We start from the raw sequence: 21,570 nt of genomic DNA on the forward strand, positions 1-21,570 counted from the left end.
CAATAAAAGTCCCCAGTCCCTAGGAGAACAAGCTTCTAGCTGAAAAAGCTTTTCAGGTCTGCCAACAAACCCATTCAAGACTGAGCACCATGTTCCTCCCCCCCAAATATCTATAATATGCATGTCGGTGCCCTCGCCAAACCCCTTCATATGTCTTTTTTAGTACACCACTGTTCTAGACTAAACAGAGATGGTCACAGAATATTGTCTTTGTCTGTCTAAATAGGGAGTTTCATATGGATTCTCAGACTTTGGCAGCATAGTCAGCAATTACTGGCATCATATAAAAGACTCATATATTTTATATAGTAGCTTTCACACAACGGGGCGAGGTAGGGTGGAGCCTAACTTGGCCTGTACTGTTGCATCACAACAGGGTTCAAGCATGCAGAGAGTGATGAACTAAGAGCCCATGTGGAGGCCAGATGAGAGCCCTCAGGGTGGAGGAGGTCTGGCACGTCGATGTGAGGGAACCTTTCAGCTTTCACCATAGATGCTAAGGGGGGACTCAACCTGACAAGTACACATCTTCCCTGCCCGGTACGGTATGTCCCGAATGGGACTGTTCTGTGAAAGAGCTCACTATGAGCAGTATTATATCTGAGTGTCTGTCTATGATCGCTGTGCTCCGGGACAGAAGCTGCAGGGAGCACAAGTGATCTTGTCACCAGAGTGACAGCAAAGTATAAATGATTGATAACTCTGTGCCTTTACACGCAAGTGGGAATTGGGACATTTTTGTTGTTTTGATATGCCTTCTTACTGTATAATCATTTGGTAAAGTGCCATGTATTTATACATTCAGCTCTGGCTTGTCCCTGACCTCCCTGTGGTTGTCCTCAATATGAAAAATGTAGTGAAAAAGCAAAATATCTTTCTAGTCCCTCTTGTCGTACACAAAATACGCACAAAAGAGTACTGGTGAAAGAGTGAAAATGTCTCCTTGCTATTTATTTACCTGCATAATAATTTGGCTGCAATACCATTTTCCGCTAGTCTCTCTAAGATGGGGTAAAGTTGCTGGTGAGGCACTGCCTTTCAGTGTGTGTGTGTGTGTGTGTGTGTGTGTGTGTGTGTGTGTGTGTGTGTGTGTGTGTGTGTGTGTGTGTGTGTGTGTGTGTGTGTGTGTGTGTGTGTGTGTGTGTGTGTGTGTGTGTGTGTGTGTGTGTGTGTGTGTGGGTGTGTGTGTGTGTGTGTGTGTGTGTGTGTGTGTGTGTGTGTGTGTGTGTGTGTGTGTGTGTGTGTGTGTGTGTGTGTGTGTGTGTGTGTGTGTGTGTGTGTGTGCGTGCATGCGTGGACCAGTAGTTGTGGAACTGTGGTTGGAGTTAAGTGACCTGGAAGTCTGGTGGTCAGAGAGGGAAGAGGGAGGGGAGTATCCACACTCCTTACTCAGCCCGCTATGGGAATCACAGATAAGTTATTGACTCCAGAGACCAATCCTCTGAATTGGATAAGTATGGACTGTTGTGAGGGTATAAACATGTGGTTTGCCGCGAGAGATGCTTAACCAGTGAGTGAGGTTTATAAGATGGAGAGTGACTGCCTCATCTTATGTTTAGAATAGAAGGGATATAAGATGAATAACAGAGAGAAGTAGGGAGCGAGAGAGAAGTAGGGAGAGAGGAGAGGAGAAGAGGAGAGAAGACAGTAGAGGTTGTAAAGCGATGGAAAGGTTGCTATGCCTATTACATTTTACAGTTAAATGTGTTTGCAAGCTGAAGAACTTTTACAGAATCTGCACTGCTCCATAACATCTCCCAACACATTCCTTTCTGTGTTCCTAACCCAGTCTGAGACCTGAGACATATTCTTCTTGGCCAAAGATGAAGGATGAGACAGAGAGAACTATGCTGTCAGTCAGTCTCAGTAGGAGAATATAAAACAATTACGATTCTTTCCTTTCCCTCAGACTTCAGAGTTTGGACAACTGGACAGCTCACTGCAAGACTCCTATCAGAGTTGAAACAGCACTGTTTGATCATTTTATGCAGTATTCCTCTGCAAGACCGAGAGACATCCTCACCATGTGAAAGCATATCAGGGTTATAAAGCACAACTCAGTCAGAGAAAAATAGTGCACATATCTCTGATCTCTATGGAAATCTCTTGGGGGGAAATATGTTTTCATCTTTCTCTATTACTGATAGCTAGGTCTCTGAAAAAACAAGGGATTCTGATAGTCTTCAAAGGAGCCAGAGAAAATCTATATGCCGTCTGGGTGGAACCTTTCATCAATATGGCATGATGGGCTGCTGTGTCTTCATGTGGTGAGAAGAAAAAGAGCAGCAGACGAAGCAGAGGTTGTTGTTTTTCTGCCTCTTCCCAGAGAGAAGTAACTTTGTGAAGAGCAGAGAGGTTGGTGTCTGCCAAGCAGGACAATGCACATTGGGGACATCAGGGAGAACAAAGGGTTTCTGACAGTCTTGAGGTACAGCATGGGTAGGCTGGAGCTCCTGGGAAGCCTGACCCCCAATAGGTGATAGATGGATGGCTCCCAACAAGCAGATTGGCAAGCCTGCTCCTCCAAAACAGTGTACTATCCTTACTTTTTTATACAGGAATCTCACACCCTTTTCACCTAAGACCACCAAGTTCCTTTGAACTACGACAGCTGCTAACTTCAAATTCGACCTAGTTTTGGCTCCTACTTCAACTCCGACTCAGCTGTTCCCTTATTTACACCGGACCATACTCCACTGTTCAGGCTACCCAAGCTCCACAAGTGACGAAGTGGAAGCCTTGTTAGACTCAGACGCATAGAAAATCGCCCAGCACTCCCTCAGTTACATTGGCAAATGTCCAGTCACTTGAGAACAAGATGGATGAGCTCCGTTTGAGATTTTCCTAACAACGGGATGTGAAAAGCTGTAATATTATTTTCAGAAACTTGGCTGACGGGGGATATGGATGTAAAACTCAAGGGTTTCTCCATGCTTCGTCGTGACCTAGGAGGTATGTGCCTCTTCGTAAATGACAACTGGTGAGCTTTTGCTCACCTGAACTAGAATACCTCATGGTAAATTGCAGACCTTTTTATCTACCAAGAGAGTTTTCATCAGTAATCATCACTGCTGTCTACATCCCGCCACAAAACAAGAATGGCACTGTGTAGGCACACAATGAGCTGTACAGGACCATAAACAAACAAGAAAACCCAAACCTAGAGGCAGCAATTCTACTGAAATGCGTTTAACCCCACTTTTTCCAACACGTCTCCTGCGCCACAAGAGGCGCTAGCACTATGGACCACTTTTACTCTGCCTACAGAAATGCATACAAGACCCTCCCTTGCCCTCCCTTCGGCTAATCGGACCATGTGTCACGCCCTACCTTAGAGATCCTTTTAATTCTCTATTTGGTTAGGTCAGGGTGTGACTAGGGTGGGCAATCTATGTTGTCTATTTCTTTGTTGGCCGGGTATGGTTCCCAATCAGAGGCAGCTGTCGATCGTTGTTTCTGATTGGGGATCATAGTTAGGCAGCCTTTTTTCCGTCTTAGTTTGTGGGATCTTGTTTTTTGTACAGTTGCTGTGTTAGCGCTACAAAACTTTACATGTCATTTATCTTTCTTGTTTTTTTGGTGTTTATGATGTAAGCCTACCGTGCTGCACCTTGGTCCGATCATTCCATCGACGAGCGTATCACCATGACTCCAACTTCTTCTTTTCAAGCAAAAACTCAAATAGGAAGAACCAGTGATGCGCTCAATATGGAAGTGGTCCAACAGAGCGGATTCTAAGCTACAAAACTGCTTCTCTAGCACAGACTGGAACATCTCCAGGGATTCATCCGGTAACATTGAGGAGTTTACTACAACAGTCATGGGATTCATCAATAAGTGCATTGAGGACATAGCCTGACCAAAAGCCATGGATTACAGGCAGTATCCGTGCCAGGCTAAAGGCTAATGCTATCGCTTTCAAGGAACAGGGCACGGACATGGACACTTACAAGTAAGCCTGCTACTAATGCAGAAAAAGCCATCAAACATGGCAGTGGCTAATATAGGACTAAGAGAAAATCCTACTACACCAGCTCTGTCAATCGTTGGATTTGGCAGCTGCAGACTATTACAGATTACTAAGGGAAACCCAGCCGTGAGTTTCCCAGTGATGCAAATCTTCTAGACGAGCTGAATGCCTTCTATGCTCGCTTCAAGGCAAACAAAACTGAGTATGAGAGCCAGTGCTGTCCCGGATGACTTTGTGATCTCGCTCTCCGTGGCCGATGTGAGTAAGACTTTTAAACAGGTTAACACTTGTAAGGCCGCTGGGCCCGACGGAATACCAGGACGCGTTCTCAGAACACTTCATCTCCTCAGCCCCACCTGTATGCCTCTCATCTGTCTGACTTCGTCACACTCACACTCCACCAGGTACACAAATAGACTCTCTTTATGACACCACCTGCCCTGAACAAACCCCTTTATTCATCTGCCCACTTATCCGTCTCTCTGAGGCGCAGCAGAGGAGAGGGAAATTGAAGAGGGAGAGACATTTTCCGCAGGAGAACAAAACGGTCACTACTGACAATGATAAACATCACAAAACATTCTGTCACTACAGGAAGAAGAGTCCAATAGAAGAGCAGAATTCCACAGCTGAACATTCTGGAAGGTTGACCTGGAACAGATACTGCTCTAGAACGATGCTTATAGGGGAAAGAAACAAAGTGTGAGGTCTACTTGGTGAGAGGAATTTGTGTTTGATTACCAGCCTGTCAGTGTGGACATTTACATGTTGGAGCTTTCAAAGCTGTCCCGCTCTAGTCCTGACCTAAGCAGCACAGTTCCTGCCAAACTGGATGCGCAAACTATGCATACAGAGAATAGAGAAGTCACAGTGAAAGGACAGGTAACTTCCAGTGACTAGAGAATGGAATCCCTTTATTAAATATGCTGACTATATACTTTTTTTCTGTCTGTCTGTCTGTCTGTCTGTCTGTCTGTCTGTCTGTCTGTCTGTCTGTCTGTCTGTCTGTCTGTCTGTCTCTCTCTGTCTGTCTCTCTGTCTCTCTGTCTCTCTGTCTCTCTGTCTCTCTGTCTCTCTGTCTCTCTCTCAATTCAATTCAAAGCGATTATTGGCATGGGAAACATACTGTATGTTTACGTTGCCAAAGCAAGTGAAATAGATAATAAACAAAAATGAAATAAACAATACAAAATTAACAGTAAACGTTACACAGATCCAAAGGAATAGTGACATTTCAAATGTCATATCATGGCTACATCAAATCAAAATCACATTTATTTACATTGCCCTTGGTACATCAGCTGATATCTCAAAGTGCTGTACAGAAACCCAGCCTAAAACCCCAAACAGCAAGCAGTGCAGGTGTAGAAGCACACACTTCATTCAGAAGTCTTCAGACCCCTTGACTTGTTCCACGTTTTGTTACATTACAGCCTTATTCTAAAATGTATTAAATAAATAAGAAATCCTCCTCAATCTACACACAATACCCCATAATGACAAGCGACAAAAGGTTTTTAGACATTTTTGCAAATGTATGAAAAATAAAAACAGAAATACCTTATTTACATAGGTATTCAGACCCTTTGCTATGAGACTCGAAATTGAGCTCAGGTGCATCCTATTTCCATCCATTATCCTTGAGATGTTTCTACAACTTGATTGGAGTCCACCTGTGGTAAATTCAATTGATTGGACATTATTTGGAAAGGCACACACCTGTCTATATAAGGTCCCACAGTTGACAGTGCATGTCAGAGCAAAAACCAAGCCATGAGGTCGAAGGAATTGTCCGTAGAGCTCTGAGACAGGATTGTGTCGAGGCACAGATCTGGGGAAGGGTACCAAAACGTTTCTGCATCATTGAAGGTCCCAAGAACACAGTGACCTCCATCATTCTTAAATGGAAGAAGTTTGGAACCACCAAGACTCTTCCTAGAGCTGGCTGACCTGGCCAAACTAAGCAATCGGGGGAGAATCGCCTTTGTCAGGGAGGTAACCAAGAACCTGATGGTCACTCTGACAGAGCTCCAGAGTTCTGTGGAGATGGGAGAACCTTCCAGATGAACATCAGGCCTTTATGGCAGACTGGCCTGACGGAAGTGATTCCTCAGTAAAAAAAAAAAAAAGCACATAACAGCCCTCTTGAAGCCACCTAAAGACTCTCAGACCATCAGAAACAAGATTCTCTGGTCTGATGAAACCAAGATTGAACTCTTTGGCCTGAATGCCAAGCTTCACGTCTGGAGGAAACCTGGCACCATACCTATGGTGAAGCATGGTGTTGGCAGCATCATACTGTGGGGATGTCTAGTCAGGCAGAGACTGGGAGACTAGTCAGGATCCAGGGAAATATGAATGGAGCAAAGTACAGAGAGATTCTTGATGAAAACCTGATCCAGAGCTTCCAACAGGACAACGACCCAAAGCACACAGCCAAGACAATGTAGGAGTGGCTTGGGGACACGTCTCTTAATGTCCTTGAGTGGCCCAGCCAGAGCCCAGACTTGAACCTGATCGAACATCTCTGGAGAGACCTGGAAATAGCTGTGCAGCAACGCTTCCCATTCAATCTGACAGAGCTTGAGTGGATCTGCAGATTAGCATGGGAGAAACTCTCCAGATACAATTGTGACAAGCTTGTACCATCATACGTAAGATCGCTGTCAAAGGTGATTCAACAAAGTACTGAGTAAAGGGTCTGAATACTTACTGAATGTAAATGTATTATTTCCGTTTTTTATTTGTACTAAATGTGCAAATTGAAAACCTGTTTTTGCTTTGGCATTATAGGGCATTGTGTGTAGATTGATGAGGGAAAAAACAATTTAATCAATTTTAGAATAAGGCTGTAACAGCAAAATTTGGAGAAAGTCAAGGGGTCTGAATACTTTCCGAATGCGGTGTACAGTGTTGTAACTCTGTGCAAATAGTTAAAGTACCAAAGGGAAAATAAATAAACATAAATATGGGTTGTATTTGCAATAGTGTTTGTTCTTCACTGGTTGCCCTTTTCGTGTGGCTACAGGTCACACATATTGCTGCTGTGATCACTGTGGTATTTCACCCAATAGATATGGGAGTTTGACCAAAACGCAGCGTGGTTATTTTGATACATCTTTAATAAAGATGAAAATAGAACAATATACAAAAACAAGAAACGTGAAAAACCGAAAACAGCCCTATCTGGTGTAACAAACACAAAGACAGGAACAATCACCCACAAAACCCAACACAAAACAGGCTACCTAAATATGTCTCCCAATCAGAGACAATGACTAACACCTGCCTCTGATTGAGAACCAAATCAGGCCCAAACACAGAAACAGACAAACAAGACATCCAACATAGAATGCCCACTCAGATCAAACCCTGACCAAACAAAACATAGAAACATACAAAGCAAACTATGGTCAGGGTGTGACAGTGTCTCTCATATGATCATACATTTTGTAGGAGGTTATGAAGTGCAACTCAGTTTACACCTCATTCTATGGGCAGTGTGCATATAGCCTGTCTTCACTTGAGAGCCTGGTCTGCCTATGGCGACCTCTCTCAATAGCAAGGCTATACTCTCTCTCTCTCTCTCTCTCTCTCTCTCTCTCTCTCTCTCTCTCTCTCTCTCTCTCTCTCTCTCTCTCTCTCTCTCTCTCTCTCTCATACTTTCTTGTTATAGAATCACAAATAGGCTGTACCTGATGGAGGGGAGAGAGAGCAGAGTTGCTGATGGACGAATAGAGGCCTGCATGGTTGTGAGGTTCCCCTGTCTGAGATGTCGCACTGGCTCCTATCTGGGTCTCATCAGGCTGCTCCAGGCCTGAGAGGAGGAGGCATGAGTGGAACAGGGCTGAGGAGTAAATGAAAGAGCTCAAGGTCCAGAGGTGAAGTGAGCAGAATCACCTCCCGCCGACCTCTATAATCAACAAAGCATATTCCAACATGCCAATTTATTCTGACCATCGAAAAACCTCCCTTTTGCATTTTCCAAATGCAACCATAGCATACCAATAACTTTGACTGATTAAAACCACAACATTAACATGCACTGTGTCAATCAATCTTAGCTATGTCATTATCTTAATCAAAGCAAAGGTTTGTATGTTGTCCGTCAATGTGAACATTTCCTCTTTCAGTTTGACACAACACTGTAAAGTAATTTTGATTAAGAACAGACCCTTTCGGATATGTTCTTCATGCACTTCTCTGTTGACAAATTCCTCCGCGTTGCAAGCCAACATTAACATCTAGGACTGTTCGTGAAGCATTCAAGCTGGTATTGGTCTAACAATCATTTCTAAACACATAAACACGTGCCTGTATACCATATGCTGCTGACATGCCCATTTGCAAAACATTTAATGACATCACAATTACTGTTCTTTGACGAGACGCCGAACAGTTTCTTTTGAAAAGCTATCGTGTATCTTGGGCATGATTAGTGGACGGGTTCCATTCTGTGACATTTCTACATTGTGTCCTACAGAAAGCAGAGGGTGATTCAGATCAGTGGCCTTTTGCCCCCCACAAAGCTATGGCTGTTAGAGTCAACAGCAAGTCATTAGGCATTTCCTCCTCCTCCTCCTCCTCCTCCTCCTCCTCCTCCTCCTCCTCCTCCTCCTCCTCCTCCTCCACCCAACCATGTGCACTTGAATCTCATAAATGTTATGAGCAATGCTACAATGCCATGGTTGCTCATGGCAACACTGAACACTTGTGAAAAACATGTTTGCAAGTAGCAACAGTATGCCAATACATCATTAAGACGTTTTGTTTACAGGCCTCCTTTATCTTTTGAATGGGACAAGACAGGGCTTTTCAGAACCACATCAGGATCGGTCCTCTCTGCCTCCCTATAACCCAGAAAACACTGGGCCAGGCTCATGAAAGTGCGTTTTAACGCGTCTCTGTGCTGTGCAGACCATTGCTCAGTAAACATATGACATTGGTTAATGCACAGCCAGCCTGTTTTCATGGGGTTCCCTGTAATGCAATACCCCCAGTTGGAGACTGCTTGTGTGAATTTTATGGAACCAAGGGACAGTGTAAGTTCCACCTCACAGTCCTGATAAAAATGTGTGCTGGCTTACAAGGCCATACAACCATTTCCCCACCTCTCACACACGCCCAAGCATTACTCCTGAGTCTCTGCTAACAATGACTTTTATAGATTACTCACTGTTTGAGCAATTCATTCTTTTTAGAATGATGTCTACTCAGTTCTATCATATGCGTAATGCTTGTAAGGCTTTCTAGTCTTATGCAAGCTGATGTTTAATACAGCACTGTAATTGATCACCCTGTCGCTGGCCGCCTTTGGGGAGGGTGTATAGTGTGAAAGGCCGAAACACCCTAGGAACCAAAGGTACACTACTGACGATGCGCTCCCCAAATTTCACCAGGCTCACTGTTCATTAACTCTTGGAAGTGCTTCACAAAGGATAGTAACATCTCATCCTGTGTTCTTGGAATCTGTAAACATTGTGGTCAGTAAACCGTACTACTATGGTTGACCCTGTAAAACAACACATTTCATTGCACCTGTCCAGTCAGTGTATGTGACAATAAAACATTTTAAATAGTATATATATATATATATATATATATATATATATATATATATATATATATATATATATATATATATATATATATATATGTACACTATATAATTGTCTGTTCACTTGCATCTACTTTGTGTGGTGGCCTTCTGAGATGGAGAATCTCCTTGGAAGGCCCTTCCTACCCCAGCCAGTGTACAAACCCTTCAATCTGAACCATCTGTATTGATGATCATATTTTCCCCTCTGTCCAAGTTTAGGTTGGTTGACTGAAACTCTTTTGCTGGGCAGCAGTGGTGTGGTCCACGTTGGTATCCCCATCTATCAGTTTAATGGCACTGTAACTTAACACTTTATCGCTTCCCGATAAAGACAAAGTGTTCCCACCCTTACCTGATCCATTAAAAAAGGAGAGGGGGGAGCACTCATTATGGCTCAATTGGGGTACAATGTCACACCACATCTCATAAACCCTGGCTGCAGCAGCTGCAGGAGGGCACACAGCTCACTTACAGTGGCATTATTTATGGAGGGCAACGCACTGGACACCTCCGGCCTGCACATTGTTTTATTTGGTTTTGGGGCAGGGGCCCCCGATTCTACACCGTGGGAAAGGGGCTCAGCCATCAGGTCGTGTGGAGGTTTTTACTGTGCATTGTCCAGGAGTAGAGGTGGGTTGGAGACCTTGGAATTAGTTGCCCCTATTCTCCCCTTGTCTCCCCCCTGTTAGGTGTAACCCAGGGGAAATTAGTATTTAAAGTGCTAGGGTTTCCTCCTTGTGGATCCTGTGTTGCTCATCACTCTCCTGGATATTACACAGACCCAGGGGCAGGATGTGTGTGGTTCCCTGATGTGACCTATGAGTCAGTCGGGATGATAATGATGTCTTGTAGTGTGTGGTTGTGCACTGATCCCATCAGTCCTGTTCACCATTCCTTGGTGAAGTGTGCACCACTCTTCTTGTTGTTTGGACTAGGAGGAACTTTCTCGTTGTTTCGCAATGATGATGATGCTAATGATGAAGAAAGGGGAAACTGAGCACTATAAATATTAGTATTGTCTTATTAACATGTTAAGTTGAGGTACGTCACATTTTCTTTCAGGCACAGCCTTTCCCTTTCACCAACAAATCAACGTTTCAAATCAAGTCACCATAATATTATATTACCAAATCAATGGATTATTTTGGTAGTGGTGGGGCCACTTGGGGGTGGGATGTAGTGACAGCAACATCTGGGATGTTTACCCTCTGAAGCTCTCCTCTCCCCCAGAGAGAAGTCTCCGAACTCCCAGATGAATCTGTCTCTCTCTTCCTGTCTCTCACACAGTTAGGGCTCAGTAATGACTCAGTCTCTGCTGTGTGTTGTTCACGCAGCTTTGGGGTTTTGGTGTAACATAATGACATAACCCATTGTCCTCACAGTAACACTCCTTGACTCCAGCACAGCTCCTTGGCCGTTTCAGTTTAACACACTGGCAGATTGTCAAACATTGTTATGGACACGGCGATTCCCCTGCAGGCCTCTGGGACAGGGTGGGTATTGGAACCTAAGTATTTAGAGGCCATGTGTCCTTACATGTAACGTAACCAATTTGATTATGGGGGGAATTGAGAATGATAAATAAATCAAAAGGACTGACGGCATCCTCGAAAGTATGTGTAGAAGGCATGTGTCTGAGGTGGAAGGGTCTAGGCCGGGTTACCGTAAAGCACTTTGTGACAACTATTGATGTCAAATGTTTAGTTGAAACACGTTTGATTTATTGATTGATTGATTGACTGATAGCAAGCTTGTTCCAAGAGAGGATGTGATCTTTAGAAGAGGATAGCACAGCTGCTTGTTGCTTTTTGACGTCCTCTCACGCAAGCCAGAGATTCTACTGGGAAGGGACTGGTCATGCAGGAGTTAAGGCGGTTAAGGCGGGCACATCTTATGTCCTGGCAGGTGTCTTGGCTGGCTGTTGTCAGGATTAACTGCTTCTCTTCCTCTCAACATTTCCATATGTTCACTCCATCAAGGCATAACAAGGGACCAGACACTGCTGTGCTCACATGAGTCCTTACACGGACACAGTGCGATTCCCAGGGAAGCGTATGAAAGAGGTTTTAGTGTGAAAGTTTAGCAGGGGTTGGCGTTCCCATTCATGCACTGACACCTGTCGGGGGTCCGGGCCGTGCACGGTGATATGCTGAACGGCAGATGTGCATGGATCTCTTACTACTCGTTGAGGACACTGATGTTCTGAGACATTTGGTTCTGGATATGAACATTGTAACACCTGCTCTGGTCCCTCGCCTTTGTATAACAAGTCTAACAGCAACCTACATTTGAGAAGTGTGCACCTGTCTCGTGTTAATGCCAAAATAGAAGATTATATCTTTTTTTTAAATGTCTGGAATAAATGTTGAGTTGCGTGCAGTTGTGTATGATTAGAGACTCCTTGGCAGCATTTATCGGTATCCTGATACAGTGGCATCACCGTGTGGTGAAATAGTTATTAAATAACTGTTTCTTCTTCATGTACTTCATTGCATTTACATATTTGCATCTATTAAAGGCATATTATCCAATGATTGATTAAAAGCGTAGATTACTTGTACCGAAATATCTCAGAGTGGAAGCCTTTTCTGCCGGGTTAGTGTTTTTTGTGATGGATTTTGTTCTGGAAGCAGCTCTGCAGAGTGATCCCTAACTGGCACAGCCACAAAGTCCTTAAACCTTAACCACAGTGCTAACACGAATGCCTAACCCTAACCTTAAAGTATGACCAAGAAGCACATTTTTTGTTTTCATTCATTTTTACAATATAGCCAATTTTGACTTTGCAGCTGGCCTAATCTAAGAGAACATCTTTCCAGGACAATACTCGTGACAATAAACGTCAACCTGCCTTTTCTGTCCAAACCAAGCCCAGTGCTCTTACCTTACTGCCCAGATATGCCCAGATATTTTCTATTGGTCACACATCATTTAAACAAGCATTTTACTACACCCACAATTACAAGTATTTCGCGACACCCGCAAAAACGTCTGCCAAATATGTGTATGCGACCAATAACATTTGATCTGATCAATTTGACTAGAATTTGATTTGACACGTTTGACAGATGCCCCATTTCCTCTGAATTTACTGCCCACATATTTCTATTGGTCATCCATCATTTCGACAGGTTTGACAGATTTTCCATTTGCATGTCTCTTCACCTTTAAGAAATCAGCAGTGGTACAATAAAAACACAATGAGTTTCCTGGTTAATCCCATTTCCTCCCAAGGGATTGAGATATTGGTACAGCCAGAGATTTGGTATAGTTCCTTAATGTAACCGCCCATGTACTTTGTGAACATTATGCTGTACTGTGTGAGTCCGGGAATATACAGTATTCACGTCTCTATTTCCCCTATAGGAAACCATGTGGGTTCCTGCGGTTGTGCTGTATTATGCTTGGATTTGAGCGTCTATCGCCACTAATCTATCCGTTAAACAAAACAATTTAAGAGCTCTGCAGAGTTTTATTCAGCTACATTACGTCACAGAGAGCGTACACCTGGGACGAGTTGCTCATGGCACTCCAAGCCTCCCACTGAGTCAGTGGAACCCGAGCGCTTTACATGTTCCCAGGAGTTCATGATGTGCTTAATCTCCCCGCTGAACAGATTGCTGCGGAGCACCAACCCCAGCAGATGTTATTGAGTGCACATTTGTACATGTTTACCCGGCTGAGCCTATGAAACCCAGGGAGGCTGGTGTTTTCAATCGCAGAGGCCTCAGTTAGAAAGCACAGTCATGGCGATCTTAATCTACAAGCGAGGACTAGAGGAGGTGGCTTAGAGAGCACTGAAGAAGGTGGTCGTATAGTTCAAGTCTTAGAACAAAATAGTAAAAGGTTTGTGGTTAGAAAATGCTTGTCCACTACCTCAGGACTTGTAGAGAGTGCTTGTAAGCTTCGGGCTCTAGCTGACAGTTTTATACTGTCATGTTTTATCATCTGAGTTCTCCCTTTTTACTACACTGAGCTCTGTGTCTTTACAGGAAACACAACTTCCTCAGACTTAATTCAATTTGATCCAAGGAATAAAATGTATGGTATTTTAAATCAATATGACTGGAATAACATTGACAATTTTGCAAAAAAATTCAATGAATCGCACTTCACTCAAGTGGGCATGAACAGAGCAAAGCAAACGGACAGAGATAAAGAAGAGGGGGCATAAAAAGGCATGAAAGGAGGAATAACTCTCAGCTTGACATTAGGTCTGCCCCGCTGTCGAGCGATGTGCCCCTAGAGAGAAGGGTCAAAGTGTGCCTCGGAGCTTGCAGCCCTTTGCCTCTAATGAAGATAAAACAGACATGCTATGAGCGCCATCTGCCCTGACGACCGTCAATACTGAAACTAATACGGAAGGGAGAGATGTTACAGGGAGCTAGCTACTCCAGGGGAGTTAAAAAAAAAAATATCGAACACTATTACCTCTTACATAGTAAGGGACTGAACTATTCCAAGCGGCTCCTCAGTGAGCACTATATCAGAACTAGATTTATGGTACATGTATGTACATCACAACTGTATGTGTGGAGTCTCGAGTCTCTGCAATGTTTTGGCGCCTACATGTTTAACATGTGTTTGCATGTTGAGTCTCGCTAGCAGATCAGCTTCAGCTTTTGTAGTTCGATACGCAGCACCAGAGGGGAATAATCATGTTAATAATGCATCTGACAATGATTATATGAACACATAAAATGTGGGCGAGTAGCAGTGCTCCTCTTTGTTGCAGTAAAACCCTGTCTTTGTTGGTACGATATGTCTCATTAGTGCTATTCCCACAGCTGGATGTGGGCTAACAAGATGGCAGACGAATCTCTCTAATTAGCTCCGCTGGTACCACTCTTCCCTCTGCGTGCCCAATGATAGCCTTCACTACGAGGCCTTGCCTTTGCTTTACCATGCAGGGGGTTGGAGATATTGATTGCGGTTGTGCTTCTTTATTGATAAATTCCCTTTGTGCTGTTCAGCAGGCAGTTTCTAAGGTTGTTGCTGGCTGCCCTGTGCAGGGATCTCCCTGAGACTGTATTGATCAAGCGGAGGCAAACATTGGGGAACCAGTAACCTTGGGATTATGAATGAAGACAGAATAGGGGCCCTCCGCGTGCAGTCTGGCTTAGGCCTTGAGCTGCACTGTAGGGGGGCAGAGTCAATAGTTTGACTAGTGTTTACCGTCTGCAGGAAGATATTCCTTATAAATTGTTTACGGACTTGTTGAATATTTTTTGACTGCTTTTGCTCCCAACTGTGCTTCAGATAGCGATTCCTTTTTTCCACGCTGCTCTCACAAACTTGTTAGTAGGGCAGTGATGTACCACCATCCCCATGTATCTTTCTACTGATGGAGGGTGCTGACGAGGGCATGAGGTACCCTAGTGACTGGTCACACAGGACAAGCCTAGCTTCTGAATGTGGGGGGAGTTATGGTTCAGAGGGAGGGTTAAGAGTGAATTCTGGGTGAGCGACCCTTTCTGCCAGAGTGTCGGGTGTCTCCACACAACATGCCAGCGTTTATTTCGCACCAGGCAACAAGTTGTAGGGAAACCTGATCGCCTTTCAGACAGTGGGCCGCTGCTCCTTCACACACAGCCGCCCTGGCCTCCACGGCGTCTCCCCAGTCTCTCCCTGTACATACTCCTCTGTGGAGTGATGCGATAGTGCCCGTTATAGCCAGCCACTGATGCACTTCAAGCAGAGCCAAGTCGCCAGCTCTCACATTACAGTACACCGGACGAGCGGTACCCTGTCAATAACGGCCTACGGGCAGATGAGGAGCACTGCGTTAAGTTGTAAAGGGATCATCGGTTTCTTTCTCAGTATGGCGTGTTGAAAATGGGGATATAAGGGATATATTACATCTAGCGCAACCAGATACAGGAGGAGCCTCCGAGTTGCACACCAGTAAGTTGATTAAGAAAATACACACGCGTAAGTCTGTCCTCTTTACTCCTTATTGGATGAGAGACTAAAACAAGTGACTGAGAGCTTGACTTCTGATCTTTGGAATCTGTTTCATAACTGTGCACATAACTGGGGTGGCACTGACTGGAGCCAAACTGGGGGAGGCTGGCAAAGCATAGTTTAGCAATTAAAAACAGAAACTAATCTAGGTCAGTCTATTTTTCTGTGGCTGTTCATGGAATGCTTTCTTGAACCTTTCATATGACCTGTTAATATCTCTCATTGAACCAAAGAGGGAGAAACATACAAAAACCTCCTATATTATGCACAGTGACAGGTCATACCTTTAAACTCATTGACTTTGTGATTATTTTGCGAACCAGGAAGTGGTTACCACAAAGCTGGTGTTAGCTTGGCTAGCTGTCAGTTGGAGAAAGGACAGTGCCCACATCTGGAGTGTGCTGAGACAGTCTATTAGGAAACTGACATTGATTAGAAATGATCTGCCGAGTATAGGGAGGGTAAACCCCGGGTAGAGTGTTTGGTATGTCATGTCAGATCATACACAGAGCCCTGCCTAAGCACATTGATTAATGATGGGAACAGGCAGCTAAACAATTTCCCTGGGTTCCTTTTTCCAGAGAACAACCAGATTTATCAGGTCAGGGTTATCGCAGCTGCCTGTCGTAAGTCAAATGATCAATGAAGTGGACCCAAGTGTTTTTGCCCAACTGGACTTTAGAAATGAAACGGATTGACCCAGAAGAACAGTGTGTGTGACCTGTTGTTCTAAGACCGGTGTGTCCGGGTAGGGTGTGATCTATGACAGGGTCATGAGTGTGAGACACACTTGCTTTATTTATGTGGGTGGTTAATTAAAGAAGGGCCTCCTACAGTACCTCCCTTCCAGATACTTAAACAATAACTTGATTAGCAAGAATGAATGTGGATACGTTCATCCAAACGGACTTCTTTGCATTGCTTTATTAGTCTGTATGTTTTTTTTTCATTCCCTTTTGTGTGTTTGTAGATCTACGGCATTTAAAACTACAAAGAAATGTGTTGCTGTGCTATGTTGTAATCTCCAGGATCAAGCTTCAGATTCTTTTCAGCAACTCAAGAGGCTGATAGCCACCCAGCTAGCAAACTTGGTCATAGAGTCATGTCAGCACTGTGATATTCCCCTGCAGAGAACCTTCGCCTCATCAGTAATCTTACTGTGAGGAGTCATGTCTCCACAACGCATTATAGAGCTTATATCACCTTTACTGGTTCTATTTTCACCTCATGGTCCAGTCACAGTTAAACAACCCACAGATTTTGCATGGATACCTGATCCAATTCAGGCTTTTAACAGATGATGTACATCCATTTGAGTGTGGAGAAACAACAGGCATCTAGGATGCCCAGATTAGAACAGATAGAAAGTTAACAGTCATGTTGGAAATGTATTAGTCATGTTAAGTGTGATTTTATGAACCCGGTGATTTGCATGCTGTCTATAGAAAAGCATGTGACTTAAGTCAATCTTCAGTTGATCAAATCAAGTCCGAGGGCTCCTCTATATGAGCAAAAAAGTTAGCATTTTAGCAACCAGGCTGAAGTCTGGCCATACCTCCTGTCAGTCCTGGTCAGCAATGTGGTTAGAATCACTGGGACACAGACTTCCAACTAAGGTCATGTGAAGCCTAAACCTTGTGCGTGACCCATCTGGACAGAAGGTCTGTGTGGTTGGGGCCGTCCACCCAACCCATGCACCGATAAAGCTGTAAAGCCATTTAAACAAAAGGCAGATGAGATGGGATCTCTTTGAGGACTCCGACTCCCAGCTTTCCCACAGTGGTGATAAGCTCCAGTCCCCTCACCAGACACATGCAGGGTGTTGCTGTCTGCCTGGATCTGGATGTACAGGCCTGGGGTCCACACGGACGACACACTTCACTGGTCCACTATCGCAGAGAAAATGAGAACCCAGGAATAATCTAGAAAATATCATTTGGTATTTCCATGGTAATAAAATAGAGGACATTTATAGTTGCAGGATCATACATGGTTCCCTGCCTAAGTCGGTTTCTTTTTCCAGAGGACAACCAGAGATTATCCCAGCCCTGAACACGTCACTGTTTTCAATCACCGTTTGAAAATAGAGGAAATGTATATTTCCAGGACCTTTGATTATCTAATACGTGAGACATCGTACATTTCAGTCTTATTGTTTATTGACATGCCAATATATAGTGAGAAGAGTCCATGCGTAACAAATACTTTCAGAAGAACTTCATAGAGTCATCAAAGCCCCTTGGACCAAAATGCCATGAGATGTGTAGACATAGCCCACAAGCAATCAAGCAGATCTAACTCAAATACCCCTATTCCCCTGCATGGGACAACAGACTTTCCCAACAGCCACTTGGTATTCCGTGCAGAGAACTTGAGCAGAGAACTGATAGCTCGACCCACAGCCACGGGCAGCCTCTCCCTGCTTCTGCCAGGCATTGTTTTACAAATGTCTAGCTTTTGTTTTGAAATGGAGAGATAAGGCTTTACAAAGGGAGAGCCGGGTTACCCTCAAAGAGAGACAACTATAAAATTAGTAGCATGATTGCGATAACCTTAAATGATGGAAGTGCTGTCGCTTTCTAATGCAGGCTATCAGCAGGGATGAAGAGGCTGTCTGAGAGCCCTCCACAGAGTAGACATGCAGGTAATAAGCAGGGCATGATGGGTGTAAATACATCCCACCCTGGGGACACGCAACGCACTGGGGATGATCCCTTCCCTGCTGTCTTACAACACACACTTACAGGAGGAGAAATACAGACCGAAGGGATGCATCCTGGAGCTGAGCAGCGTTGTCACACACACACACACACACACACACACACACACACACACACACACACACACACACACACACACACACACACACACACACACACACACACACACACACACACACACACACACACACACAGCCTGTATTTTTACTGTTGTTTTATTTCTTTACTTAGCTATTGTTCACCTAACACCTTTTTTGCACTATTAGTTAGAGCCTGTACGTAAGCATTTCACTGTAAGGCCTGTTGTATTCGGCGCCCGTGACAAATAAACGTTGATTTGATTTGATTTGACACTCACACAAGTACACTTACAGCATACGATCTGAACGTTTTTACTAGGTTACATTCAAAGTTGTTTTATTGTGCACATGAATCCAATTCCATGTAATAGCTGTCATATTACGAATGATCCCACACCGTACATTGAGCCAGTTCAGCACCTCGGCCCGGACATAGCATCATTCTTGTGAGCTGAGGGGTGTGTAATGACACATTAAGGACGATAAATATAAGACGGATTCCCTATGAGGTCATGAAAGGGCTGGGAACTCAGACACGGCATGTCTGGTAGTCAATGTGCAGTGGGACGCAACACAGCTGGTCATTGTGTTAGTACAGCACTCCAAATACAGCACTGCTGCTCCTGCCTCAATCCTCCTGGGTCCATGTACAGCTGTGTGACACCAGCCAGGATTGGGGGTGGTCAGCTCCAGACACATTGTATAATCACTCACTGTAGGGACGTCTACCACTGCTCCTACCCATACACCTCAGTGTCTCCATGGATCCAGGTGTTTGTGCACTGCATTTGGAAAGTATTCTGGCCCCTTGACTTTCCACATTTTGTTATGTTACAGCCTTATTCTAAAATTGATTACATCATTTTTTCCCCTCACTAATCTACACACAATACCCCATGATGACAATGCAAAAACAGGTTTTTAGACATTTTTGTAAATCTATTAAAAGTAGAAAACAGAAATTCTTAGTTACGTAAGTATTCAGACCTTGACTTGAAATTGAGCTCAGGTGCATCCAGTTTCCGTTGATCATCCTTAAGATGGTTCTACAACTTGATTGGATTCCACCTGTGGTAAATTCAATTGATTGGACATGATTTGGAAAAGCACACACCTGTTTATATAAGGTCCCACAGTTGACAGTGCATGTCAGAGCAAAAACCAAGCCATGAGATCAAAGGAATTGTCTGAAGGGCTCCTAGACAGGATTGTGTCAAGGCACAGATCTGGGGAAGGGTACCAACAAATGACTGCATCATTCAAGGTTCCCAAGAACACAGTGGCCTCCATCATTCTTTAATGGAAAAAGTTTGGAACCACCAAGACTCTTCCTAGTGCCTGCCGCTAGGCCAACTTGAGCAATCAGGGGAGAAGGGCCTTGGTACGAGAGGTGACCAAGAACCTAATGGTCACCATGACAGAGCTCCAGTTCCTCGGTGGAGATGGGAGAACCTTCCAGAAGGACAACCATCTCTGCAGAACTCCACCAATCAGGCCTTTATGGTAGATTGGCCGGACGGAAGCCTCTCCTCCGTAAAAGGCACATGAATTCCCGCTTAGAGTTGAGAAACAATATTCTCTGGTCTGATGAAACCAAGACTGAACTATGTGGCCTGAATGCCAAGTGTCATGTCTGGAGGAAACCTGGCACATTCCCTTAGAGTGAAGCATGGTGGTGGCAGCATCATGCTGCGGGGATGTTTTTCAGCGGCAGGAACTGGGAGACTAGTCAGGATCAAGGGAAAGATTAACATAGCAAAGTACAAAGAGATCCTTGATGAAAACCTGCTCCAAAGCACTCAAGACCTCACACTGGGGCGAAGGTTCACCTTCCAACAGGACAAGTCTCTGAATGTCATTGAGTGGCCCAGTCAGAGCCGTGACTTGAACCTGATCAAACATCTCTGGAGAGACCTGAAAATAGCTGTGCAGCGATGCTCCCCATCCAACCTGACAGAGCTTGAGAGGATCTGCAGAGAGGAATGGGATAAACTCCCCAAATACATGTGTGCCAAGCTTGTAGTGTCATACCCAAGAAGACTTGTGGCTGGAATCGCTGCCAGAGGTGCTTCAAAAAACTACTGAGTAAAGGGTCTGAATACTTATGTAAATGTGATATTTATCTGTAATACATTTGCAAAAATTTCTAAAAACCTATTTTTGCTTCGTCATTATGGGATATTGTGTGTAGATTGTTGGAGGGGGGAATGATTTAATATGTTTTAGAATAAGGCTGTAAAGTAATAACATGTGGTAAAAGTTAAGGGGTCTGAATACTTTCCGAATAACTGTATGTCACCTAGCCAATTAGACACATTCAAAATGACTTTACATTGGCTCGTAATGTTGAGCAGGTACTGAGGTCGACCACAGTCGGCTTGTTTTATTATGGCATTGGCTCACTCTATGCTATCCTAAGAAGGCCCTTCAGAGAAGTTAGCTTATAAACGGGGATACAGAGCGAAGACATTCAGTGTAGATTCAGTATAGTTGGACTCGTTCCTCAACTTGAATTTACGTATATCAGAGAACTGTCTGTGTTACTCAGTGTGCCTTTGCATAAGTATCAGTCTGTTGGCATTCTACATAGTCATGACTAACCTTTGGCTAGTTGTTTCATCTCTACTTCATAGTAAAATTGTAACTGGCATGTTTTGATTAAGTCTTACCATAAAGACCCTTCTAGCTGCCAATATCAATAAGTGATTGATTTGTTTGAAAAATAGAAGTTGGCATACATACAAATCCAAAATTATTACTAACGTGTCAGTCATGTGTAGATATTTATATATTTTTGAAAGTAGACAATGTTAGAAATGTTTTACTGTTGGCATTGCTTCCTGTGCTTTTTGCTTTGCCAAACAGTACCAATACATAAATCATGAAACTTCACTTATTGCCTCGAATGCAATGTCACAATGAATGTATGTCCAAATTAATAAAACATTATTAATATACTATAAATCCTTATAAAACATAAATGTGCACCATACGTTTTTGTAGTTTTAATAATGATATTAGTAATTTCAGTATATAACAATACATTAAAGCTAATCCATCTCTCCAATTTGATTTTCAGTATTGCGGTAATGATTCTGTTATTGTACTGTGGTTGGTACATGGTTAATGTTTGATGTCAGGGGTGGTGAGGTTTTTGGACTCAACACTGGCCAAGTTAACCTGTCATCTTTCCCCTATGTTTCATTTTGGGTGTCATTCTGAGGTTCTGAGGGAGAA

This window comes from Oncorhynchus keta, chromosome 21 (genome assembly GCF_023373465.1).
Source record: "Oncorhynchus keta strain PuntledgeMale-10-30-2019 chromosome 21, Oket_V2, whole genome shotgun sequence".
Lineage (NCBI taxonomy): Eukaryota > Metazoa > Chordata > Actinopteri > Salmoniformes > Salmonidae > Oncorhynchus > Oncorhynchus keta.